The sequence below is a fragment of the Myotis nattereri genome (genome assembly GCF_964212035.1).
Source record: "Myotis nattereri genome assembly, chromosome: 8".
Taxonomy (NCBI): Eukaryota; Metazoa; Chordata; class Mammalia; order Chiroptera; family Vespertilionidae; genus Myotis; species Myotis nattereri.
In genome coordinates, this window is record NC_138083.1 from 25,189,103 (window position 1) to 25,216,813 (window position 27,711).

The 27,711-nt window shown below is 40.4% G+C and overlaps 1 protein-coding gene across 1 annotated transcript in view; it reads right to left on the minus strand.

Annotated features, from left to right (window-relative positions):
• SLX4IP (SLX4 interacting protein) overlaps positions 1 to 27,711 on the minus strand; it is a 188,803-nt gene that overhangs the window by 40,761 nt on the left and 120,331 nt on the right. The window lies entirely within an intron of this gene.

The following is a 27,711-nucleotide window of genomic DNA, read 5'->3' on the forward strand; positions in this document are numbered from 1 at the left end:
ATCATTTTTATCAGATACAGTTAATATGAAAGTAAAGAGAGGCATTGTATGCTGCCCAATGAGATGCAACAGGAAATACACCCCATCTACCACAAAGTATTCTTGCACAAGAAGTAACAAGGGACTTGACCTCATCAAGTCTGTGGATCTAACTACAGTTTACAGGAAATACAGGGGCTGGAAGAATATGTTAATACCACCATGTACATGCAGCCAGCCAAACCCCAAATGTGGGAAATTCCAGAGGACACTTGACCCAGTTTCTTCAATCAGTAAACAGCAAAAAATAAAATTAAAAAAAATTAAAACCGGAGGGGCGTTCCCCCAGGTTCAAAGAGATATTCATCTATGGCAGCAATTTTCTGCTGGTGTGCTTCAAGAGGCACACTGGTGCACTAAAAGAATTTTAAAAACATGCAATATCTGATTATTTAGTCAGGGGCACTGACCTCTTCTCTCTTAGATTATCAAATAAAAAAAAATGACAGCAAACACCCCAATAGCTATCTAGGGTGAAAGAATCAAAATTATACCTATTTTTTTTTTTAGATCAGCAAAAATAATATATTTTTTGGTGTGCCACAGAATTTTAGTAATTAGTTTATGTGCTCCATGAGATGAAAAGGATTGAAAACCGCTGATTTAAGGTAAAGAGAATAAACTAAATGCAATAAATGTATGGGCCAACCTTGTCTACACCGTGATTTGAACAATCCAACTATAAAAGAATTGAAGAGATATATTCAGAGAAATTTTTTTCTTAGTGGTACTTTGATCATTGAAGAAAACCTTATCTTTCAGAGCTGTATATATATTGAGTCTTTCGTATGTAAAATAAGATGATATCCACGATTTATTTTAAAACAATATGGGGAAGAGTGGGCAGGAGAAAGCAGGTGAGGGTATAAAATGAAATAATATTGGCCATATGTTAAAAATGTGACACCAGGTGATGGATAGGTGGGGGTTCATCATGCAATTCTACTGTTGTATATACTTAAAATTTCTAGTAACTTTAGAATTGAAAGTGAACACTTTTTTGAAGAGGGCTTAATTTTTTAAAAGAAACACCATCATTTGATGAAAACATTAAATGTGATGCATTTTTTTTCTTAAAAATATTTGTGCTAATATCCTTCTTCCTAATTCTCAGAACATAAATCACAATTAAAGCTTGCTTTTCTAATTTGCTAACTTTGAAAATAATATTTTACAAGAAATGCAAAAGTATTGTTTATTATGCTGTGAACCATAACTATAATCTTCAGAATAATTTTTCTAAGTAGATAACAATTATAAGAAAACCTAAACAAAAATGGTCTAATAGGTGGTTGTAAAGCTTTCATCTTCTTTAAGCCTCAAGTAAGCACAGCATTGTCCTTTCAAGAGAACCAATAACTTCACCTTAATACCAACGGCATACTTCACAGATCTAGAACAAAGTCTCCGAAAATTCATCTGGAATAAAAAAGACCCTGAATAGACGCAGCAATCTCGAGAAAGCAGAGCAAAGTTGGAGAGATCACAATACCAGATACCAAGCTATATTACAAAGCCACTGTTCTTAAAACTGCCTGGTACTGGCACAAGAACAGACATATAGACCAATGGAACAGAACAGAGTACCCAGAAATCGACCCAAGCCATTATGCTCAATTAACATTTAGCAAAGGTGGCAAGCGCATACAATGGAGTCAAGACAGTCTCTTCAAATAAATGGTGTTGGGAAAATTGGACAGATACATGCAAAAAAAAAAAAAAAAAGAAACTAGACTACCAACTTACACCATGCACAAAAATACACTCAAAGTGGATAAAGGACTTAAATGTAAGATGGGAAACCATAAAAATCTTAGAAGAATCCACAGGCAGCAAAATATCAGACATATGTCATAGCATTATTTTTACTGATATAGCTCCTAGGACAATGGAAACTAAGTAGAAAATAAACAAATGGGACTACATCAAAATAAAAAGCTTCTGCACAGTAAAAGAAGCCATCAACAAAACAACAAGAAAGCCCACTGCATGGGAGAACATATTTGCCAATGTTATATCCTATAAGGGTTTAATCTCCAACATTTATAGGGAACTCATACAACTTAACAAAAGGAAGATAAACAATACAATCAAAAAATGGGCAAAGGACCTAAATAGACCCCTTACGAAAGAGGACATACAGAAGGCCAAGAGACATATGAAAACATGCTCAAAGTCACTGATCATCCCAGAGATGCAAATCAAAATGACAATGAGGTACCATCTCATACCTGTCAGAATGGCTATCATCAACAAATCAACAAATGACAAGTGCTGGCGAGGATGTGCAGAAAAAAGGAACCCACTCGCACTGCTGGTGGGAATGCAGACTGGTGCAGCCACTGTGGAGAACAGTATGGAGTTTCCTCAAAAAATTAAAAATGGATCTCCCATTCGATCCAATAATCCCACTTCTAGGAATATATCTGAAGAAACCAGAAACACCAATCAGAAAGGACATATGCACCCCTATGTTCATAGCAGCACAATTTATAATAGCTACTAATAAGATTTGGAAACGGCCTAAATGCCCATCAGCAGATGAGTGGATTAAAAAACTGTGGCACATCTACAAAATGAAATACTACACTGCTGTAAAAAAGAAGGAACTTTTACCATTTGCAACAGCATGGATGGAACTGGAGAGCATTATGCTAAGTGAAATAAGCCAGTCGGAGAAAGATAAATATCACATGATCTCACTCATATGTGGGATATAATGAACAACATAAACTGATGAACTAAAATAGATCCAGAGACATAGAAGCATCGAACAGACCACCCAACCTCAGGGGGAAGGTGTGGGGTGGTTTGAAAGATCAACCAAAGGACTTGTATGCATGCATATAAGAATACCCATGGACACAGTCAGTGGGGGGAAGGGGAGGCTGACACATGTGCTGGAGGGGGGTGGGGGTGGGAATGAGCAGGGAGAGGTCAATGGGGGAAAAAGGATTCATATGTAATACTTTAAACAATAAAGAATTTTTTTTAAAAAAACTTCACCTTGAGATTCTTTAACTACTAGTGACCCAAGTTGAAAATAAAACTGATTATAGGTATAGGTATTGGTATACCTATAGATACAAATATGTACACTTTGCAAACTCAAACTACATAAGCAACCTATGAAGTATGGAGTAAGAAGTACACCATTCTATGTTAAATACTTTAAAAATATAATGTAACCATGTAGTAAAAAAAACACATCTCTAAAAGCTGAATCTGGGGCTTCTGGTAGATTGAAATAAAGGAGACCTTCCTGCTAAAAACAAAGATTCTAGCTAAAAGAAAAACACATGTTTAAATAGGTAGCTGAGTTCAAGAGAAATTAAAATATCAAGAAAATACCAGGAACAAAGAGGAGCAGAGTAAGAAACCAATAGACCGAAGCTCGAATGGTCTATGGAGAAGCGTCAGATCTGATGCACACAGGTGAGGACTAAAGCTGGAGACTGCCTGTGTTCCAGTCCCCACCAGCTGCAGGAGTAGACAGTGCTCTGTCATTCCATGAAAACCCCTCTCCCTCCACTTGTCTATCTTCCCTTTTGTTGAATGCTGAGAATTTACCATCTCCTGAGGCTCCACAAAGTGTCTCATATTTCATTACTGTGAATCTCCCAGCTTCCTAGATATCCAACCCACAGAACCACTTTTCTTCACGATTCTATCACCACCTTCCAAATGCAAACATTTTCAAGGTACCACTCAGCTGTGTCACTTGACTGAAGCTGAAGATGCTTCCAGTCATGGCTCCCCCTTCCCTTCATTGCTGCTCTCTCTCGTCCCCTGTTTCACTGGAGGTCTACACGGTATGAAGCCTTTCCCCTGGTTACTGGAAAATACCGGACCCTGAAACGTATATAATTATATTAACCAATGGCACCCCAATAAATTCAATAAATAAATAATAAAAAGAAATAAACTTGAAAAAGATCCTTAACAACAACAACAAAAGAAGAAAACACTGGACGCTCTGCACTGCTTTGGGGTCTCTGAAGGGGAGTCCTGGCGATGGCAGTGGTCCTGGAGCGGCTGTGGGTTTCAGCAATGCCCTCCCAAGCCAGGGCACACACACTGCATTTCTTCCACCTCAAGCACTACTCTGTCCCTGCCCTGCCCTCCCTGCCATTGTGCTTCTCTCCGTTTTACTACGCTTTTGCCTTCATCTTTTCTCAGAGGCAGATCATTCCCTCTAACTCTCCCACCACGAAGGTTCCACAAGAAGTTAAATACCACTTCTTCTCAGGGTTTTCCTCAACACCAGCCTGCCCACACCCCCGTCATAACCCCAACCCCGGCTTTCCCAGTAATCTACTCAAGCTTATGCTCTAGGCCTGCTTTCCCTGTGCACCCTGCTGACACCCTTCCACTCTGCTGACTTCCATCATTCAACCCCTGCCCATGCATCGAAGCAAGTCTCACTTTTTTCTCAGCTTTCTTCTCAAAACACAGCTTTTCTACAAAAAACACACATTTCTAAGCTCAGAAAAATATAAAAGATTCCTCAGAATGTCAACGTTGTTAAACAAGTTTGGGCTGTACAACTTTGGGAATTACATGTTAGTCATATAACATAAATTAAATACCACACTGATGATGAGCTGTTACTGAGGGAGCAGGTTGGCAGCATACTGAAGTATTTCCATGTAAGTGAGGGATTGTACTCTTTGTGACCCTGAAAATAATCTCAGTGGAGGAGTTACAGGGACCAGTGCGCAAGGAAATGGTTACTTTTTTTTCTTTCATTCTGTCCAACCACCGTCATCCAACCCATGCTAGTTGTGTACCTACTACGTATAAGCACTACGTGAAGCCCTGGGTGTGCCAAGAAAACTGCTCTGCTCCTGAGGACTCAGCTGAGGTCAGAGGGAGAGTCATAGGAGTTAAAGGATGATGGGTACAACATAAGTGCTACAATAAAGACATGCACTGGGGCTGTGGATGCCAAGAAAGGGCATGCCTAATTAACAAGGGAAAGTAACACATGGAGTATGGTATAGGGCAGGGGTGGGCAAACTTTTTGACTCGAGGGCCACAATGGGTTCTTAAACTGGACCGGAGGGCCGGAACAAAAGCATGGATGGAGTGTTTGTGTGAACTAATATAAATTCAAAGTAAACATCATTACATAAAAGGGTACGGTCTTTTTTTTTTTTAGTTTTATTCATTTCAAACGGGCCGGATCCGGCCCACGGGCCGTAGTTTGCCCACAGCTGGTATAGGGGGATAAATGGTGATGGGGGGGGGAAATAAAATAAAATCAAGAAAAAGAAAAAAGCAAGGGAAAGAACCAAGTAAATTGAGAGAAGGGAGAGCCCTAAGGAAGGGAAACATTTAAGCAGAGTTCAGAAACATCAGGAAGATTCTTCCAAGAGGACTGAGGTTGGAGGGCACGCTAGGCTTGTCTGTGTGAACCACAGACGACTGCTGATTCCTGGGAACTCTGGAAGGATAGGTGAGGTTTAGAGTTCTCAATGCATAGGAGGATGGAGAGAGATGGAGGATGAGGCTGGAGGCATAAGCAAAAGAGGTTCAACTTTAAGCCATAATCAACTTCACAAGCTAAAATAAATGATTTTAACAGGAGCTATTGAGACCCACGAGCATCCCTCATCATACCTTGTAAACACAGATAACTCACTGTGGCTTTTCTGTTAATGTGAAGACCTTAACTATAGTGAGGATTGATTTTCTCTTCATTGATTTGGCTAAAATGAAATAATTATAGTTGATACATTTAATTTAAAGCCTTAGGGGAAAAAATCTTTTGGAAGAAAAACCTTTGTATTCAATTATTTCATTCAAAATCAGATGTTTATAACACTTTATAAAACAGATTCTGCTGGGAAGAAAATAAAATAGTTGTGTTGAAAGAATGGGAGGAGGATTTAAAATTTACCACAAAGCTACAGTAATCAAGATAGTGTAGTATTGACATAAGGACAGACATGTAGAAATATAACTGAGAGTCAAGAAATAAACCCTGACATTTACTATCAACTGATTTTTGACAAGAGTGCCATGATAAGTAAATGGGTATGGAAGAGTCTTTTCAACAAATGGTATGGGGCCAACTGGATCTCCACATGCAAAAGAATAAAGTCAGACCCTAACCTCACATGATATACAAAATGAACTTAAAATGGATCGAAGACCTAAATATAAAACTAAACTTAGAAAAAAAATATAGTAAATCTTCATGGTCCTGGATTATGCAATCAAAAGCACACAAAAAAAGAAAAAAGAAAAGATAAAATAGACATCATCGCCCAGCCAGGGTGGCTCAGTAGTGTCAACCCATGAACCAAAAGTTCACTGGTTTGATTCCTGGACACAGCACATGCCCAGGTTGCAGGCTTGAGTCCCAGTAGAGCAGCAGTTCTCAACCTGTGAGTCGTGACCCCTTTGGTGGTCGAATGACCCTTTCACAGGGGTTGCCTAAGACCATCCTGCATATCAGATATTTACATTACGATTCATAACAGTAGCAACATTACAGTTATAAAGTAGCAACAAAATAATTTTATGGTTGGGTCACAACATGAGGAACTGTATTTAAAGGGCCAGAAGGTTGAGAACCACTGCAGTAGAGGCATAAAGGAGGTAGCCAATCGATGTGTCTCTCTCATCAATGTTTCTCTCTCTCTAAAATCAATTTAAAAAGATATCAAAAATTAAATACTTTTGTCTTTCAAAGGATACCAACAAGAAAGTGAAAAGATAATCCATATATGAAGAGAAAAAGTTTGCAAATCATATATTTGATAAGGAGCTTATACCTAAAATATACAAAGAATTCCTACAACTCAATAATAAAAAGATACCCCAGGCCATGGCAGGATAGGTCAATTGGGTAGATCATCATCCTGATATGCCAAGGTTGTGGTTTCAATTCCTGATCAGGGCACATACAGAAATCCTACATAATAAAAACCCTCACACCCTCACAAGATGGCTGCCTACAACGAGGCTGGCAGGGGGCGTTAATGAGGGACGACCAAACAACTGAACAAGCAGGCTGTGTGGGGCAACTGGGCCGGCAGGGGGGTTAGTGAGGGATGACCAAATGACTGAGCAGCAGGCTACGTGGGGTGACCAGGCCGGCAGAGGGGGCAGTTGGGGGCAACCAGGCCGGCACGGGGGGTCGGGGGGGAGGGTCAATTAGGGGCAACCAGGCAGGCAGGAAAGTGAGTGATTAGGAGCCAGTGGTCCCAGACTGGAGAGGGTACAGGCTGGCTGAAGGGACCACCCCCCCCCCACATGAATTTCATGCACCGGGCCTCTAATCAACCAATAAATGCATAAATAAGTGGAACAATAAATCTAAGTTTCTCTCTCCCTTGCTCTCTCTCTCAAATCAATTTTTTAAAAGTTAAAAAAGACACTCCAATTATAATATGGACAAAGAATTTGAAATCCATTTCTCCAAATAAGATATACAAATGACTGATAAGTATCTGAATACATGCATTAGCCATTAGAAAAAATGGAAATACCACTTCATACCCACTAGGATGTCTATCATCAAATTGACATATAGTAAAAAATGTTGGCAACAATGTGGAGGAAATGAAACCATTATACACTTCTGGTGGGAATATAAATTCCTCAATATACTAAAACATGGAGGCACAAGATTACATAGAAATTCCATTATTAGGTATATACTTACGAGAAATTAAACATATATCCACTCAAAAACCTATACAAATGTTCATAGTAGCATTATTCATAATAGCCAATCAGTGGAAACAACCCAAATGTGTATCAATTGATAATGGATAAACAAAATGGGATATAACCATATGATGTCATATTATTTGGTAATAAAAAATAAAGTACTATGATACATGCTACAACATGGATAACCTTGAAAACATTATCCTAAGTGAAAGAAACCGTTACAAAGAATAACATATTATATTATTCCATGTAAATGAAATGTCCAGAATAGGCAAATTGATAGATAGAACATAGACTAGTGGTTGTCTAGCCTGGGGGAAGGAGGAAAGGGGGCTCAAGAGGGAATTGGGGGGAAATAGGGAATAGCTGCTAATGGGTACAGGATTTATAGAGTGAAGAAAATGTCCTATAAGTGCTGCTAGTGATGGTTGTACAACTTTGTGAACATATAAAAAAACCACTGAATTGTATACTTTAAATTTTTAAAAAAAGAAAAAGAATGGGATGAAATGTTTCTCAGCTAGATGGATGGGAACTGTCAGTGTTCAGCATTCTTAATGCTCTAAGTCAAAATGAAAAATGATGCTTTCCTCTAACTGAAAATCTCTCTGAGACTTGTAAAATGGGATAATATGATCTGCTGATCATGCTGGCAAATGCTTTGCTAAGAGGCTACATAGAAGCATATTCCCCATCATCTCACTAGATTCAGCAAATACATCTGAGAGCATCTGATGTGTGACCTACAATTTCCCAACAGTAGGCCTCCAAGACCTACAGTTGTCATTAAATTTCACTGGTGTCTTTTAGCCCATTAGATTCCATATTACTACTATAGGTCCCTAAAATTCAGCTTAACTTTTACTTTGTAGAGAAAAAAGATATAATAAGCTAAAAATGGGGGGAAGCATATAAAAAAAGTCTCCTCATAAGAGGACTATTTATAAACTCTGTACACTGTTGTTATCTGTTGTTATTAAGAAGTCAGTATTTTATTAAACTTAGGATAAACTTACACAACGCAAAAATTTTAGTCTTCCAAAAGTTTGCATTACCTTGAAGGGAAACCCAGAAGATGTTTTATTTTCAAATACATCTTATAAAGAAAGATTTGCTAAGTGTTTCAAAAATGTTTTCTATTTAAGAGAAACCTTTATAAGTCATTCTTGTAAATAATGAGAATTTCTTTTTCCTCAAGGGAATAATTTCTACTTCAGTGTTTCTAAGAATATACAGGGTTAAAACCCTGTAAAACAGATTTTTCTCACAGTTGGGGGAGAGCAAAACACCACAAATAGGAAACCAGACAGCTAGAGGGTCAAAACACTACACTTCCAGGTCAGACTTCTGGTTGCAATTAAGTAACATTCCTTCAAATATTTGTAAGGAAATCATATTTTGGGTGTCTCCTTTCAGGCCTTGTAACTGGTATTTTCTTTAGTAGCAACTTACATTTGTGGGTATATCTGTATTATTTATTAAATACACACAGAGACACACAAGCATACACATTTTTGTGTACATACACACTGATCTCTGACTCAGGAATTGCAATTTGATCTTGGCCTCAAAGCTGAAACTAGCATCTCTTCTAGGCATTCATTTTTTATGTTTGAGATTATGTGGAACTAGTTTGTTTTTTGCTTAATGTTGACAGATAATTTTCTCAAGACATTTCACAAAATAGGTTAAGTCAAGTTTCCCATTAAACAAATAGTTCATGATCAAAAAGTTAAAATAAATTTGAAACTGATTGGCGTTTAGGCTCCAGGTAATGACAGCACTGTGGTAGAACAACAAATATAAACAAGCTCCACAATTTATGTACCTGAGCAGTTATTAAATAAGCCTCTACTCAACTTCCTGGGAACAGCCCAGGGGTTCATGCTGCTTCACAGACACCCACCTCACTCAGAAATCTGTGACCAATTCACTGAAGAACAATATGAATGTCTATTGTACCAAAGGGAATGGAGACTCCATGCCCAGTTTACAAAAGTTATTACAGTGATTATAAATTTGTTTTGATTATAAACAATTGAAGTGGTAAACTGAACATAGTAACTACAAAAAAATATAATTTTAGATTCTCCACTTTTATTCTAAATAATTCAAATAATTAGGGTGCCCTGTTAGGAAATTTGAAAATTAAAGCTCTCTGGTTTTGAATCATTATTTGGGTTGCAGCCTCCAAAATTCCCAAGATATTTCGTTAGCAAACCCCAGTCCCAAAGCATTAAACCAGTGTGTTCTCCCATACTAGGGCCTCTTCACTTATCCTCTGCACCCTTCAAAATTAAACGTTCTTACAGATATTTACCCTGCTAGATAACTACTATCTATTTTCTCTCTCAAGCTCCCTGATGGCTATTAATATTAGCAATGTGAAACTCATTTACTATGAATTTTTAAATCTTGGCATTGTGATTGGAGAGGCTGGCCAAAGGAAAGGAATGTAAAGGGAACAGACAAGCTGGTAAATGCTATCGGCACTTCCAGACGTGGAGGACTATTGCTATAGTGTAACGAACACAGACCTCCGGAGAAACTAGCAGTGCATGCCAAGGTAAATAGTTTCCACTATACCTTGTCATGCCACACATTAAAAAATTATATGTCACGCCTCTGAGAAAGGGCCACAGCTTTATGAGTAGTGAGCGTGGAAAGGAAAGCTTTTATCTTTGTATTTGTCAGACACAGGAGAGGTTGCCACTTCTTAAAACTTTATCTGGGATGTGCCAAAGGAAAGTATACTCTTGTAGGGGGTCTCATTATCTTTTTGTGCCTCCTACCTCTCATCTGCCCTCATCCCAGACACACACACACACACACACACACACACACACACACAATGTGGAAGCCAAACCATTCAGACAATATAAAGCCAGTGCCCCAGGGGATACATTCCCAAAATGCTGGAATAAACAACAATATTCCCTGGATGAACTGGGAGAATACAGGCATCCTATCCGGCTGTCACCACTTGAAATATCATGACAAAACAACCAGATCACTAATACAATGGTTTGCCACAGCTCTGTGATCTATTTAATAAGCAGGTTACTTCCTCTCCATTAGTTCTCCCACTTCCAGCAGGGCAGAGGCGCCATCAGCTCTACCTGACCACAAACAGGATTTGTCTTTGAAATTTCTAGTAATAAATTGCCAGTTTTCATTATGTTTCAGAGGGCTGTCGGGACAACTCCTAAAACAAAAAGTTTGCAACCATTTTAATCATAAAGATTTTTCTAGAATCCAAGAAAGTTGGAGTCTAGAAATTTGGTAAAGTTGTCCTGAACCTTCCAGTTATAGAATATGCAGAAATTTGGGAGCAGAGTTTGGATGTAAATGTGAACAAGCCCAAGCAGATTGAGAATAACTAGGGTTGCATCACCATAAAAGCCCCACAGAATTGGCACTGCAATTTGAAACTAAGCAATGGCAATATAAATTTTGTTTTATGAGGGAAAATCCTTGTCTTTCTTACATGTGGGTTTGGGTTTAAGGGAGAAGGGCAGAGTAGGAGAGTAGGAGAGAAAGCAGATTACTCTCAGGTCAGTAGAATCAATCTAAAAAGATTTATACCAACATCAAAAAGGTCTTCTAGCTGCTTCAAATCGACAGTCTCTTGGTGAGATGAAAAGAATCCTAACATTTTTTTGAAGCTTTGTAGGTCAGGTTTGTGTCTGTGTGTGTTTTAATTTCTTGTAAAACTAACAAGTAAATAAAAAATCATCCTGCAATTCTGGCAATGCCCATAACAGGTGACTATAACAAGTGGGAATCTTACCCTTAAAAGTTTAGGTATTTCGTTTTCATTTATTGGAATAATTGGTTAGCTAAGTCTGCCCAGTTTTTGAGAATGCAAAGCACCTTGAGTTGTCATTGCTTCTTTAGCACACTTTTTGTAAAAAGTATAAAACTTCAAGTTTTACAAATTGCCCATTCCTGGAAAAATAATCTTTGTGAAACTGTGGCACATTCACCAGAGGGCTTATAGGCACTTGCTTTCATTACTGCCCTTTCAAGCTTCTCATGTGTGGATGAAAGGCTATAAATGTTTTGATTGATTACATTATGGGAAGAAATGTAAATAATAACCAAAGCTATTAAAACACATGTGTAAAGAGAAAACACATGTTTCCACTGTGCCCTAGGATAGGTCTAGTGCAACCCGTTTCTGTTTGCAAAGAGCTGTGAATAGGAAAAAACAATGTCTAAATATTAAGACTAGTTACCAGAACATCGGATAATTGAAAACCTGTTGTGCTGTTTTACTGTTTATAAAACCACACGAGTGCCCAGTTCCTCCTCTCTCAGCCTTAGATGGCAACTCTGAGAGGCAGCAAAGTCCCTCCATCGCTGTGCCTGTGACTGGAGTGTGTTCCATTCCTCCAACCGGGGTGCAGAGCGACAGGGACAAATGCCAGCACTCCTTGGGAACGGCGGACACACACCACAAGGGGCTGTTGCAGTTCGTAGTGTTTGCTGAGGGCTTTGTCGGGGCTATCAGTTGTTGAAGATACAGCAAGTTTCACTGCTGCTAACGTGAAAGAAAAGGACACTGTGAATAGTAAGGATGGAGCTTCAGAGCAAGCTTTCGCTGTCCTCTCCGAAAATGCCTGATGGTCTAGGTGGAGGAAGGGCTGGGCTCCAAAAGAAAAGGGTTTCACTTCCAAAATTTATTTTAACTAGGAAAAGGCCCTGTTTTCAGTGGGCTGGGAAAACAAATACAAACCCAAACCAACAGTCCATATACAACGTTGCACCCAGGGGGCCACTGAGGAGAAGCGCTCACAATCAGGCCTGTGTCTAAAGAGTGAAGAGAAAGCTTTCTTTGGCAGGTACCAGGCCTCGGGGGTGGGGGAAGGAGGGGAGTATTTCGCAGACAGAGGGAAGAATAGGAAGAACTTGCTTGCTTTGGCAATTCTCATCTTTTTCTTCTCTTGTTCGGTGCACACCCACTGATTTCCTAACATGGTGGTAATGTGCCCCACCGCAGAATGCTGCGTGGGTGTCGAGGAAGAGAGAGGAAGCCTGGTAATTTAGCGCTGAACACTCACTCGCAGAAGATACCTTGGATGCCACAAAGGAACGAGCCGACAGCTACACACTTTGGCCAGAGATTTAAGCTAAGATTTTAGAGGAGCTTTCAGCTTAGAAGAAAAGCCAAGGGAGGGGGAAAAGCCACTGCAAACAAAAACCACAGTACCCAGGAAAATTTAATTTATTTTATGGCATTTTCCAAAGGACTGGGTTTCTTAGATGTTAACTACAAGGAAAAAGGTTATACAGAATAGGATAATAGGCAGTAAAAAAATGTACTGCTCCACAAACACAAAACTGTAGTGAACGCCTAGTATAGACAATGCATGCAAATAAGCGTTTGGAGCTGGAAGATGAGCTCAGTTTTGGAGTCCATTCTTCCAATCTGTGATCAGAAAACAGAAGACATAAAATCTGAAATAAAGATGCCCACATGGTAGCTCAAGCAGGACAATGCTCCTGGCTTCCTCATGTTAATAGAAGGACAGCTTTGTCTTCATGATTAGAGGAAAACTGTATTAAAAGAAAACACACACACACACACACACACACACACACACACACACTTTTCCATAATAGAGATAACAAAGCAGGGAAGACAAACCAGACATCAGACAGGCATGTTTTCATACTGCCTCTGACACTTACTAGTTATGCGACCCTGAGCAAGTTGCTGGGACTCTGAATCTGGTACGCCTCTTCAGAACAGGGTTAAGAATGCTGGCTGGAAAGGGCTGCCCAGAGTTCTGCCATGGGAGACCCAGCACCCAGCAGGTTGAAGGCCAGTAACATAGTGACAGGTAAGTAGTAGTGTTGTAGTAATCCTTAAGAACACGTAGGATAGGGTAGGACTGGAGGGAAGGGATGTTCAATCCCTAGTTGCAGAAAAGTCAGAAGGTATTACAGCTAATCTTACACTGGAGAGGATGTGGTTTTGACTTTCTGAAACTAAGTGAGAAAAACCATTTAAAAATCTGTAACTCACCTCTGCCTGTTGTTAAAGGGGAAAGAGATGTTGCAATGGAAGCATGCCCCAACGCCTTGGCAAACAAACATGTGACCAGTGAGTAGAAACTACCATTCATTCCTTTATTTCTTCAAAGTAAGTGTGCTCTTCCGGAGTGACAGGCTCCACAAGAGGTGCTGGGCAGGACAAGACCCTTACCTCGGGGAATCAGGGAACTATGAGTGATGCTACTGACCAGGGAGGACCAGGCAAGTAGGAAAGGAAGGACCAGCTTCCTGAGAAAGACCATGCATGGAATCAGAATAGGCTTTTCAGGGTAAGTAACAACCGAGCACTTGCCTGCAGGGTAAGGAGCTGGCCCAACGGAGTGGTAGGAGAAGCAGCAGCATGTGCAAAGGTCCAGAGGTGAGATATCACGATGTTCAGGGCCTGTCAGTTAGGCTCAGTGACAATGAAGCTCTTCCCTATATGGAAGAGAGGTTCCTCCTGAACTCAGCTGTCCACAGGTCCGGGCGCAGAGCTGCCACAGGTACTGGGCAGCTGGTTTGTCCAGCATTCTCCTGAACAGCCAGACAGCTCAGTGCCTGAACCTGGGACTAAAGTGTTTGCCACCTCCATCCTTACAAGGTCATTTTTATGCTTGCTCAGTGGGAGGGCTGGGGTCCCTCTGCTGGAATGCAGCTACAGGGTACATGAACTGTACCCCAGCCAAGCATACCTACCTAAAGGCTGCTAGAAAGCAGACAATCGGTGTGCATGCTGATCTATGTAAGACTGTCAACCTGTGACAAGTGACTGCCCTGTGTTCCCAGGGACCCCCTGCATAATGGTGGAAGCCCAATGTAGTGGACAGCCACCTTGGGAGTGAGGGACACCCCTCAGGGAGAAAGAACTAGTTGCTGGGAAGGCTGATGATTAGGACAGGAGGGTTGTCTAGAGACCACCAACAAGAGTGGATGGGTCACTTGGTAATGGAGTTGCCCAAAATTTGCAGTCAATTAAAGCCCGTGGCTGGACAAGACACTTGGTCCACTGGAGAACATGAACCAGTGGAAACCTCGGTAGAAACCCTGTCAGTGGCTTCACTCAAGACATTTTCAGCTTATTGGTTTAGTGATAATATCCACAATTCAAAATAAGAGAGAGAACATACTTGGGTCCTACTTAAACTGTATATCATGAGCTGAATTATGTCTCCCCAAAACACATATGTTGACGTCCTAACCCTCAGCTCTTCAGAACGTGACTGTATTTGGATATAGGATCTTAAAAGATAATTAATTAAAAGAGATGACTAGTGTCCTTTTAAGAGGAGCAAATTAGGACAGATATGTATAGAGGAAGAGTCATGTAAAGACACAGGGAGAAGAAGGCCATCTGCAAGCCCAGGAGAGAGTCCTGAGAAGAAACCAACCCCGCCAACTCCTTGATCTCAGACTTCTAGCCTCCAGAACTGAGAGAAAATAAATTTCTGTTCTTTAAGCCACATATCCTGTGTGTGTTTTTAATATGCTTTTATTGATTTTTTTAGGGAAAGAGAGAAACACTGATGAGAGAAAAGTTAATTGGTTGGCCACGTCCTGCATTCCCGCTAACAGGGACTGAGCATACAACCCACCAACAGGGAATGGAATCCGTGACCTGTTGGAGCATGGGGCTACGCTCAACCTACTGAACCACACTGGTCAGGGCTTGTGGTCTTTTATTATGGCAGCTCTGAAATATAATACACTGTATAACAGAAAAAAAAATTCAGACCTGGTGAACAAGGTCCTGGCTTGGACTACCTGAAGGAGAGCCATAGGCTCTCACCAGTCCCTGGTTCAAGTCAGTTCTCAGACCCATATCTCTTGGAACGAATAGAGCCAGGCATCCCGCAAGTAAGGACACCTCAATAACTCTGCAGGAACATTTATAAATCTTCCACTTGGGCCTGCAGCTTTCCACCAGGGTACCTGCACAGTGAGAAAAGGGCACACCCAGAACTTTTGAGGATGACTGGGCATTGGCTCTGAGAGAGTGCTAATTCTTGGGGTTCCTGAATGTCACTGTGATCCATAAAAATTTAGTTAACCTCAAATGTGTAGTTGTTTCCTCAGTTGCTGAGTATATACTTGGAATAGATTTATTCTGATAGAATCCACACTTGAACCCCATTTCTCCTGGAGGGAGTGCTATTATGATGATGAAGGACTGGAGGGAAATCTCTGGAGTTCCCCTCTGCATCAGAACTGTAAACTAGAAGCAGTACTGATCCCTACGAAATCAAAGAGATATCAAAAACTCAAAATATCCAAGAATAGTTTTTCATATACTTTTTAAATTTAACTTGCCTCTTTGACATAAGCAGAAGACAAATGATCTTGGAGAATGGTGATGGAGTAATGCAGGTTTAATTACGCATGCATTCTCCTAGAGGTGGGTGGTCTCTCAACTGGAGCACTATAGTGCCTAGCATCAGCAATAGAGAGCGGGTAAAATCTGATTTTTCTATCTCAGTGAGCAGAGAACTCAGAAGCAGGTTTTTATCTACAGACGGAATACCACACAGTTTCACTGTATGCTTCATTGCTCCGTTAACATTCTGCTTCAGTAACAAGAGTAGTCCACAGGGACCTTGATTATCTCACTACCTTATAGGCTATTGTTCTGGTCTACTACATTGAGGGCATTATGGTAGGACTTACAGCGCAGAAGGAGGCATGTATTCTAGATATCAGGGTAGGACACAGGAATGTCATATGGTGATAGATGAAACGTATGAAAATAGTTTCTAAATATCCAATGGTCTGGAGCATGTGAAAGAGTACATCCAAAGGTAAGTCAAGTTTTTGCATCGTTTTTACTACTAAGAAATAAGCACAAACACTGATGGGTATGTTTGCATATTTCTCTGACCTATATACATGAACTGAAAGGTTGGGTGACCAGTTTACTAGCAGAGAAAAATTTGTGCCTGGTTAATCAATGGCTTTTCCCAATAGATGGCATCAGCCAGAAGTGAATGAATGCAATGATATAACCTCACTTGGCATGAAGAAGGTAAATCTGTCCAGGGGGGCAGAATAGTGAATAGTATATTTTGGGTCCACTGGGGGCCCGTAAGGAGAGAGTGCCACACACACACACACACACACACACACACACACACACACACACACACATTCATAGGCAGAAACTCAGAAGGAATGGTGACAAGACATTGAGCAAAATTAGATAGAGTAAAAATATTTGTATCTTATGTGAATATTCTCCAAAAGGCTCTATTAAGAATTTTTTTTTTTATGAGCTGAACAAGATGACCTGCCCTGGCCAGTCTCTTTCCCCAGCTGCCCATTTACCTGCTCTTGAGCCATGTGGCCATGGTGGCAAGAATGCTTGGACTCAACAACATGGACTTAAACTCACTAACGCTGAGCTCTACCAAGTGCTCAATTTGTCAGCAGCAGCAATTAATGTGAGCTTCCCCACAGCCCTCATCACAGAAAGATGGATCAGCAGAGGTGAGTGGATTATATTAGACTTATTTCATCACAAAGAAGGCACTAGAATGGACTCTTATTCAGGATTTGAATGTCCCCACTTTACCTGCCATATTTATGTAAGCCACATCTTACTGCAGGCCTCATTCATCATGACCACCACAGTGCTTCTGACCAAGAAACTCATTTTATGAACTAAGGCAGTGGATTCAAAATTCAATGACCCTACCGAGCAATCAAGTAAGGTTCAACGCAGCTGGCCTTATACAATGATGGAAATTTAGTTATGATACAAATGGCAAGGCAGGACCTTGTAATACTTGGATTAAGATATATTAACATACTGTGACCAGCAGAAAAATGTGTTCTCTTGGCTAGAGTACATGGTTATTGGAACCAGGGAATAAAAATGGGAAGTTACTAAAAGGTAATGAGAGGGAAGACAACCTCACAAAGGCCGGGCCATTGAAGGTTCAAATCCCTCAGAAATAAAGGTCTGGATCACTTTGCCAGGTAAGGAATACCAATTTTAGACATATTGATTAAGGACAAAGGAAATATGAAATAAGTATTAGAAGAGGAAAGATATAAACACTAGCTCTTTATTTCATGTGCTGGCTAGAGATATTATAATGGTAGCATCTTCCTTTACTGTCTTCCTTGCTGTATCATGTATATCTATATGATAATGAGCCAGGGTCGTAACGATGGAAGGTTCAACCAGACCGGAAGTCAGTGCTGGGTTGCCATGCACAAATTTCGTGCACTGGGCCTCTAGTATTCATATATTAACTAAGTTTTTGACTTTCTACTTCCTTACTATTTTATTCAAGATATGTTGACAATAGTTAACTTTATGATTGCGTCAATAAGTTAACAAATACAGGCTGTGAATGAACTAGTAGAAGAATAAACATCACTCAGAACTAGACTTGGAGCTAGAACTTGAGAATTTGGGTTATCTCTCTTGGAGGAGATGCTGAGCACATTTCCTTGTAGTTAGGAGAGTTGTGTAGTTGGCAATAGTTTGCTATTGTTTTAAAGTTTATTAAAGAGGAAAAACTTCCATGAATATTTGTAACTGGTGGCTACCCACCTCAAATTTTTGACCATCCTCTCCCTGAGTTTTGCTAACTTTCCACATTTGTAAGCCCCACTTTCCTAAGGTAAATGACAATTATTTTGCATCTCCTGGCTCACCTGCAACTAGGGTACAGCCATAGGATCTGGTTTTTCCTTGCAGAAACTTCAGAAGGAGCATCCAGGTGACAGGCAGTCAACTTCTGCTGACTGGGGGCAGCAGCTGACCCCTGGTCCTGAGCATCACAGACAGCAGCTGGAATGGTGCCTGTACCACAGCTGTGTCCACCTTGAGGCTGAGGCTGTGCAGATTGCATAGTTTCACAACTGGGCTGTCTGGCCCTCCCACAGGTAGATCCTGTGAGCTACCTAATACCTTTAATCAGCTTCTTCTCTAAAGAGCCAGACCCATTCTGCTTAGTCTCAAGCAGAAATGGAATTAAATAAAGGCTATTAGGCAACTAAGGTTCCTGACCACAAAAGATTTTAAGCTGGAGACTATCACATTTTGTTTTTCAAAGGCCACTTTGGCAGCAGAGGTGTAGATGAGCTGGAAGGAAAATCAGGAAGGCTGTGGCAGGAATTCAAAAGCTGTTAAGAAGGGCCTTGACCAACAAGCGACAAAAGGAAAAAGAAAAAGAAATTAAGAAGAAAAAGACCAAAAAAAAAAAATGCAAAGGTGAACAAGGACTGTAAATATGCAGTTCAGTTAATTAATACATAAGAACAGAAACAGAAATAAAAATCAAAGAGCAAGATATCTTTTTTAAATGTTGGTGTGTCAGACTTGCAAAATTTAAAAACACTGGAAACACCCAATACTGGCAACACCCAATACTAAGGGGGAAAATATTAAAGAGGTGGGATTGACAGTGAAGTCTTTTAAAAAACTTTCTTACAACATTAAGTTTTACAGAATCTACTGGAATAACATTTCAGGCGGCCTAAAAAAGATGAGAATACTAGCAAATGCCTGTGCTATGCTATTTGCTGATTAGTTTATGAACAGTCATTGTATTCCTTTATATTATATGACTAACGAAATGGCCTCACAGCCATTTATGCTATTTTTTTTAGAAAGAAAAGTCAGAGCATAAAAGATTACTTTTATGAGCGTAATCAGCAAAGTTATCAGCCTTTAGCATTATGTGTTCGATATTTGTGCCATGATGAGTGAGGTACATTACTGTTACACGAATTTGGAAATGATAAAGGTAAAAAACACGTGGAAATGAGAAAAGACATCCAATTTATACAAAAGCACGAACCACCCACATTCGTCCAAACCACCAATATGGTAATATGGTAATCACAGGTCTTTCTAGTTTCAAGGATCATGAGACACAGAGCTGAACACTGAGGGGAAACAGGAAAGGCCTATGGTTAGCGGCTTTGAAATTGCTTTGAAAAAGACACTTAAGTAAGATCATTTAAGCAGCTAAGAACAGGCAGTTAGATAAATGTCTAGAGACGTCTCTGGTCCTCTGAGGAAAGAGTAAAAGGATGTATTCAGTTCCTGATTTTTGTGCAGCTGTTAAACAATATAAGGTGGCGGTATATTACTGTGTCTGTGCACTTCATCCCTGCCAGTGCGTAGGGCCTAGAACATGAGGAGCCTTGGGCATCTGGGAAAAGCAGCCTTGTGGTAGAGAGGGGCAAATAAAGCCCCTACCTTTTAGAAATGAGTTACTTTAGAATGAGGTTAAGCACTACAACCAAAAGCCCAGTTATCTATTTATGCTCTTGAGTTACAAGGTGACAAAGAATCAATCTTAACCAATAAAAGGGACGGAGAAAGGCAGGTAAAGTGCTTATAACACAATTATGACACAATATGGCAAATGTTATGAAAGTGTTAAGTGCCAGAGAGGGGGGAACTGAAGACGCCTTTGGAGAAGTAATATCTGAGTTGGGTCTTAAAAGTTTTTTTAAAAAAAGTATTCCAGATAAAGGAGAAACCTGTAAGCACAAAGGCACAGAGGAATAAAGAACGTACGTTTGCAGGAAACAGAAAGGGAAGCAGCAGGAGGAGACCAAGCAGGACAGGTAGGTTATGGCAGGCCCTGACCTTACTAGGAAGAGGAAAGGTATAACCATGTACATAATTTATTATCTGAACAAACACGTATAAAGTACCTACCACCAGCCGGGAAATGTGCTCCGTGGTGGAGATATAATAGATAATATAAGAGGCAGAACCTGTCTTTGGGTGGCTCATACATTTGCGGAGAGATAAGACAATAATCAAATAGTGTGAACAAAAGTTCAGAATGCTCATGGGCCTGGAACAGGGCACCTGTCAACAGGATAAGCTCCCTGAGGAATAGACTTTGAGCAGAGAGCTGAAAGAAGCATAGGAGAAGGGGAAGACAGGGGGCAAAGGGCCCAACATGAGGAGAAGAACGAAGCTTTGGAAGAAAGAAATTAAGTTTGCTGGATTTGGATGAGGAAAAAGTGGTACAAGATGAGGCTGGAGAGGCAGCTACCCCAGGGATCTTGGTCTTCATCCTGGGAGCTTTGGGGAAATCCTGCAGAGGCGCACGGATTAGACCTATGATTTTAAGGGATTACACCAAGTGAAGTGTTGATAGGAGGTGACACATTGGCCACAGCACATGCAAGGAAGCCAGCTAGGGGGCTGCTGCAGTTGTCCAGGTGAGGCAGGAGCATGGACTGGTTGATGGCAGCACAGAAGGGGACTGGCTAAGATGTGCACATCAAAAGGCATGCTCAATTAAGAAGTAGGAAGGAGAGGAAAGATGATGCTGTCATATCAAGTTTATGTTCAAAGAGGGACACTTAGCCATTTTTCTAAAGAAGGTTGCAATATCATCATCATCCTGCCTCCTCCCTCTAGCAATCCTTACTATAAGGTCAGCATTCATCGCGCTGGTGGTTGCTGGTGGCTGGTGATCTCAGAAGCCTCCATGAGGCAAATAAACAAGGTTTCTCCTGTTTGGGGTTGTAAGTTAAGTAAATCAAGTCCAAGGCAAATGACAAACTGAGAAAATCTTTAGCAACATATACAACATACAAAGTATTAATATCCTTAAGAAGCTCTTACATGACAATAAAAATATGCACTTTAAAATAAAAGTGATATAAAAAAAACAAAGTTTGGGCGAGAGACCAAGATGGCGGCATAGGTAAACACCTGAAATTGCTGCCTCGCACAACCACTTCAAAAATACAACTAAAAGACAAAACAGACATCATCCAGAACCACAGGAAGGCTGGCTGAGTGGAAATTCTACAACTAGAAGGAAAGAGAAAAGCACACTCAGACATAGAGGAGGTGCGGAAGTAAAGTGCAGAGGTACGGTACAGCGCGTGGGGAAAGGGGCTGGCAACAGAGGATGCCGATGTCTTTCGCAATTGGGAGGGAGGCACAAGCTCCCCATGGCCCTGACTCCAGTTCCGGGCGAGTCTCTGGGGACCCAGACTCATACGGGGAGAAACTGGACTGTCTGGCAGTGGGCGGAACTCGAGGATGGCTTTCTCTCAGAGGTGCTTGCAGTGATTATCAGGATACTGAGACCCGGGACCTCTAAGGGCAGGACTGAGGATCAGCCATAGCTGTTTGCTCCGCCCTGTTGATTCCCTGAGACCCTGCCCCACCCAAGCTGCGAGCAGAGGCTTTTGCATATGAATGGGCTGGCCCTTTGATATCTAAAATTACCTAACAAACTGCAGCTGGGTCAGAAAGACCCAGAACATCCAAGAGAAGGTCCAAGGCCCCACAGCAGCTTGCACTGCTTCACAGCTGGGCCTCATCTGGGCACCTCCAAAACCCAAACAAGGAAGAGGAACCTGCAGACCCCTCGGTAGCTCCTGCTGGGTAGCCTCAGGAAGAGGCTAAATTAGCACCTCCTTAGAGATCCAAGTGCCAGTGTACCCAGTGGTCAGAGTGAGACCATACAGATTACAACTCCTCAGGGACACACTCAGGGGGCAGGCTCAGTGAGCACCAAAGCCCCACTGAAGGAAGTCTTGCCCCATAAGGGTGTCTTCAGCACAGAAGTTCTCCCACTGCAGACACAGCTGATTCTCACAGACAATTGGCCTGGAGGTCAATTCCTCCCAGTGATACCTACAACAATCAAGGCTTAACTACAACAAGACTGTGCACAAAGCCCACTAATGGGTGCACCAAGAGTGTCCACCTCAGGTATTTGGGGAGGCTGAGCCACTGGGCCCTATAGGACACCTAGCACAGAAAGCCACTCTATCAACACAGGGAAGCATAATAAATGTGGAGACAAAGAAACAGATCACAAATGACAGAAATGGAGGAAAGCAAACGACTGGATATAGAGTTCAAACCTACAGTTATAAGGTTTTCAAAAATTTTCTAGAAACCGCTGATAAATTTAGTGAGACCCTTGAGGATATGAAAAAGGACCAACTAGAAATTAAGCATACACTGACTGAAATAAAGAATAATATACAGAGATCCAACAGCAGACAAGAGGATCCCAAGAATCAAGTCAAAGATTTGAAATACGAAGAAGTAAAAAACACCCAACCGGGAAAGCAAAAAGCAAAAAGAATCCAAAAATATCAAGATAGTGTAAGGAGCCTCTGGGACAACTTCAAGCATCCCAACATCCGAATTATAGGGGTGCCAGAAGAAGAGAGAGAGCAAGATATTGAAAACCTATTTGAAGAAATAATGACAGAAAACTTCCCCTATCTGGTGAAAGAAATAGACTTACAAGTCCAGGAAGCGCAGAGAACTCCAAACAAAAGGAATCCATAGAGGACCACACCAAGACACATCATAATTAAAATGCCAAGGGCAAAAGACAAAGAGAAAATCTTAAAAGCAGCAAGAGAAAAACAGTCAGTTACCTACAAGGGAGTACCCATACGATTGTCAGCTGATTTCTCAACAGAAACTATGCAGGCCAGAAGGGAGTGGCAAGAAATATTCAAAGTGATGAATAGCAAGAACCTGCAACCAAGATTACTTTATCCAGCAAAGCTATCATTCAGAATTGTAGGTCAGATAAAGAGCTTCACTGATAAGAAAAAGCTAAAGGAGTTCATTACCAAACCAGTATTATACGAAATGCTGAAAGGTATTCTTTAAGAAGAGGAAGAAGAAGAAAAAGGTAAAGATAAAAATTATGAACAACAAATACATATCTATCAACAAGTGAGTCTAAAAATCAAGTGAATAAAAAATCTGATGAACACAGTAGACTGGTGAATATAATAGAACCAGGGGGCATAGAAAGGGAGTGGACTGACAATTCTTGGGGGGAAAGGGGTGTGGGGGGTGTGGGAAGAGACTGGACAAAAATCGTACACCTATGGATGAGGACAGTGTGGGGGGGCGGTAAGGACAGAGGGTGGGGTGGGAACTGGGTGGAGGGGAGTTATGGGGGGAAGAAAGAGGAACAACTGTAATAATCTGTACAATAAAGATTTATTTAAAGAAAAACAAACAAACAAAGTTTGCAAATATGTACATCATCAGGATGTTCATTGCACCATGGTTTACAACAGTAAAAATAAAATATCAGATGCATCCAAATGTTCGACCAATAAATTAGAGAATGAACACTTATACTATGCAGTCATTAAAAATGGTGATGTGGATTCCGAATGGCCAAAACAATTTTGAAAAATTGATAACTAATCAGGAGACTCATACTTCCTAATTTCAAAACATAGTACAAAGTGATGGTAATAAAAAAGCTATGGTATTGGCTTAAAGACAAACATATAGACCAGGGGTCCTCAAACTACGGCCTGTGGGCCACATGCAAATACAAATATTGTATTTGTTCCCGTTTTGTTTTTTTACTTCAAAATAAGATATGTTCAGTGTGCATAGGAATTTGTTTATAGTTTTTTTTTTAAACTATAGTCTGGCTCTCCAACGGTCTGAGGGACAGTGAATTGGCCCCCTGTTTAAAAAGTTTGAGGACCCCTGATTATACTATAGACCAAAGTAATAGAACAGAGAGCCCATAACTAAATCCTCACGTTTATGATCAAGTGATTTTCAATAAGGGTGTAAGACTATTCCATGAGGAAAAGACAGACTTTTCAACAAATGATGCTGAGACAAGTGGATATCTACCTATGAAAGAGTGAAATTGGACCCTCACCTTAAACCTTAAACCTTAGCTCAAAATGGATCAAGGACCTAAATGTAAAAGCTAAATCTGTAAAACTCTTAGAAGTAAAAATAGGAAGAAGCTTCATGACACTGGATTTAGCAATGATTTCTTGGCTATGACATCAAAACCACAGGCAACAAAGAAGAAATAGACAAATTGGCTACATCAAAATTAAAAACATTTGTGTGTCAAAGGACACTATCAAGAGAATAAAAAGGCAGCCCTAGTTGATTTGGCTCAGTGGATAGAACGTTGGTGAGTAGACCAAAGGGTCCCGGGTTCAATGCCAGTCAAGGGTATGTACCTTGGTTGCAGGCTCCTCCCAGACACGGGCCCTGATTGGGCTCATGTGGGAGACAACCAATTGATGTGTTTCTCTCACATCGATGTTTCTCTGTCTTTCCTTCTCTCTTCTACTCTTCCTAAAATTCAATGGAAAAACATCCTTGTTTGAGGATTAATAAAACAAAACAAAACAAAAAAAGAGTTAAATTTAAAAAAGAGAGAATAAAAAGGTAACCCAGAGAATGAGAGAAATATTTGCAAGTCATGTATCTAATTAAGAGATTAATATCCAGACTATATAAAGAACTCCTATAACTCGAAAACAAAAACAAAAAAAACCCCAAACTCAATTAAAAAATAGGCGAAGGAGCCCTGACCGGTTTGGGTTAGTGGATAGAGCATTGGCTGGGGGACTGAAGGGTCCCGGGTTCAATTCTGGTCAAGGGCATATGCCGGGTTGCAGGCTCGATCCCAGTAGGAAGTGTGCAGGGGACAGCCAATCAATGATTCTCTCTCATCATTAATGTTTCAATCTCTCTCTCCCTCTCTGAAATCAATAAAATACATTTTTAAAAAATGGGCTAAGGACATAAACAGGAATTTCTCCACAGAAGATATACAAATGGCCAAGAAGCACATGAGGAGATTCTCAACATCACTCCTTATTAGGGAACTGCAAATCAAAAACACAATGAGATATCATTTCACATCTATTGGATGGCTATAATCAAAATAACAGAAAATAAATGTTGACAAGGTTGTGGAGAAACTGGAACCCTTGTGCACTGCTGGTAAGAATGTAAAATGGTGCAGTCACTATGGAAAACAGTATGGCAGCTCCTCAAAAAAAATCAAATACAGAATTACCCAATGACCCAAAAATTCCACTTCAGGTGTGGAATATACCCAAATAATTGAAAGAAAGGACTCAACCAAATATTTGTATACCAATGTTCATAGCAACATTATTCACAATAGTCAAAGGTGGAAACAACTTAACTACCCAACTACTTCACTGACAAATGAGTAGATAAACAAAATGTGATGTATATTATTATATACAGTCATGCAATGCCTAATGACAGGGATACATTCTGAGAAATGTGTCCTTAGGTGATGCTGTCATTGTGTGAACACCACGGTGTACTTATACAAACCTACATGGTATAGCCTAATACTATAACTACATGTGCTTTACCTTTATATGACTGGCAGCACAGTAGGTTTGTTTACACTACAAACAAGTGAGTAATGTGTTACGCTCAGAGGTTAGTGGCTATGATATCACCAGGCAACAGGAACTTTTCAGCTCCATTATAATCTTATGGGACCATCATCAGACATGTGGCCCGCTGTTGATCAAAATGTCATTATGTGGTACATGATTGTATATTTATATATTAAACATATATTTATTTACTAGTGGTTGCCAAATATATATATTAGTAGAATAGTGGCTGCCAGGGACTGGGGGAAGGAGTAATGAGTAATTATTATTTAATGGGTAAAGAGTTTCAGTTTAGAATGATGAGAAAGTTCTAGAGATGGGCAGTGCTTATGGTTACACAACAATGTGAACGCACTAAACACTGGTATTGTATATACTTGAAAATAGTTAAAACAATAAGTTTTATGCTATGTATAGTTTACCATAATAAAACAAAGTTTTTAAAAATGGTGATGTACATATCTTAAAGGGCTTCTATATTATGAAAGGTGGAAAAATAGGTTACAATACTGTTTTTACAGTGAGATCACTTTTCTGTTTAAAAACAAACTTCTTGCCTGCATGAGCCCAAAAAAAGTTTTCATTTTCATCTTGGGGCTAGAGCTGTGTTCCCTGTGTGTGAGGGAGGCTGGGAAACTGTGTATTTAGTTTTCTTCACTCATCAGGAGAGGAAGGATGGGTGGCAGACCAGGCCACTGCCATACCAGGGATGGATGTCCTGAAACCCACTCTGTCCCTTTTCCTTTTGTATCAGTTAGCAAGTGAGACTAGCACATCTGTTCAGTGCAAAGAATGCTACAAAGATTGCAAGCTCCTATGGCTTTTCACAAGATTTATACTACTTCTAAGCGACAAACCAGAAAGTACCATCTAAACAATACTGTTTGGGTAAACTTAATGTCTGCCTGCTTATGAGCTGTGCCAGGTAAATACTTAAGATCAAGTATCCCTTTGACGGGGGGTAACACCATTCCTTTCCTAAAGAGATGTGTGCAGTAGCATAATCCAGTTCACAGTAGTCCAGCACTGTCCTCTGACTGTATTTGTACCAGAAAGAGTGCTATGAAATGCTGATTTAGTAAAAACTTAAAAACACAACAACAACAAGCCAGAAAGAAGTGGGCTGGGAGTCAGAAGAGCTGGGTCTGAGGACAGGTTTTGCCACTTGACACCCAAATACTCTATCATTCATCATGTTACTGAATCTATGTATCAGACTCTGGGCTATGTACTGGGAGGAGAAGAGAGGATGGAAGTGCCAAATATACAAGATAATCTGTCCTCAATAACAAGATCTTTTATTTGGGCAAGCCCCTTCATCTTGCAGACCTTCAGCCTTTTCATCTATAACTCAGACATTACCAGTCTCAAAGTGTTATTGGGAAATAGGGTAATGATATTTCAACCTTAGTGCCCTTGACGTTCTGGGCCACATAAGGCCTTGCTGTGTGTGTGTGTTGGGGGGAGGGGAGGAGTGTTCCATGCATTATAGGATATTTAGTGGCATCCCTAGCTTCTACCCACTAGATGCCAGTAGTTCCCAGGCCACTGCTCCCACCCAGTTACGACAACTAAAACTTTCTACAGACATTACCAAATGTCCCCTGAAGCAAAATTCACCCTAGCTGAGAACCTCTGAAATCGGGTGACATATATGAAAACATTTTAAAAAGCACAAAGCTCCAAATTAAGTCAGTTTTAACGTAAATCCATTTATAAGATTACTTCTTAAAAAAACCCTTTTAGAAATTTACAGTTTCCCTGGGA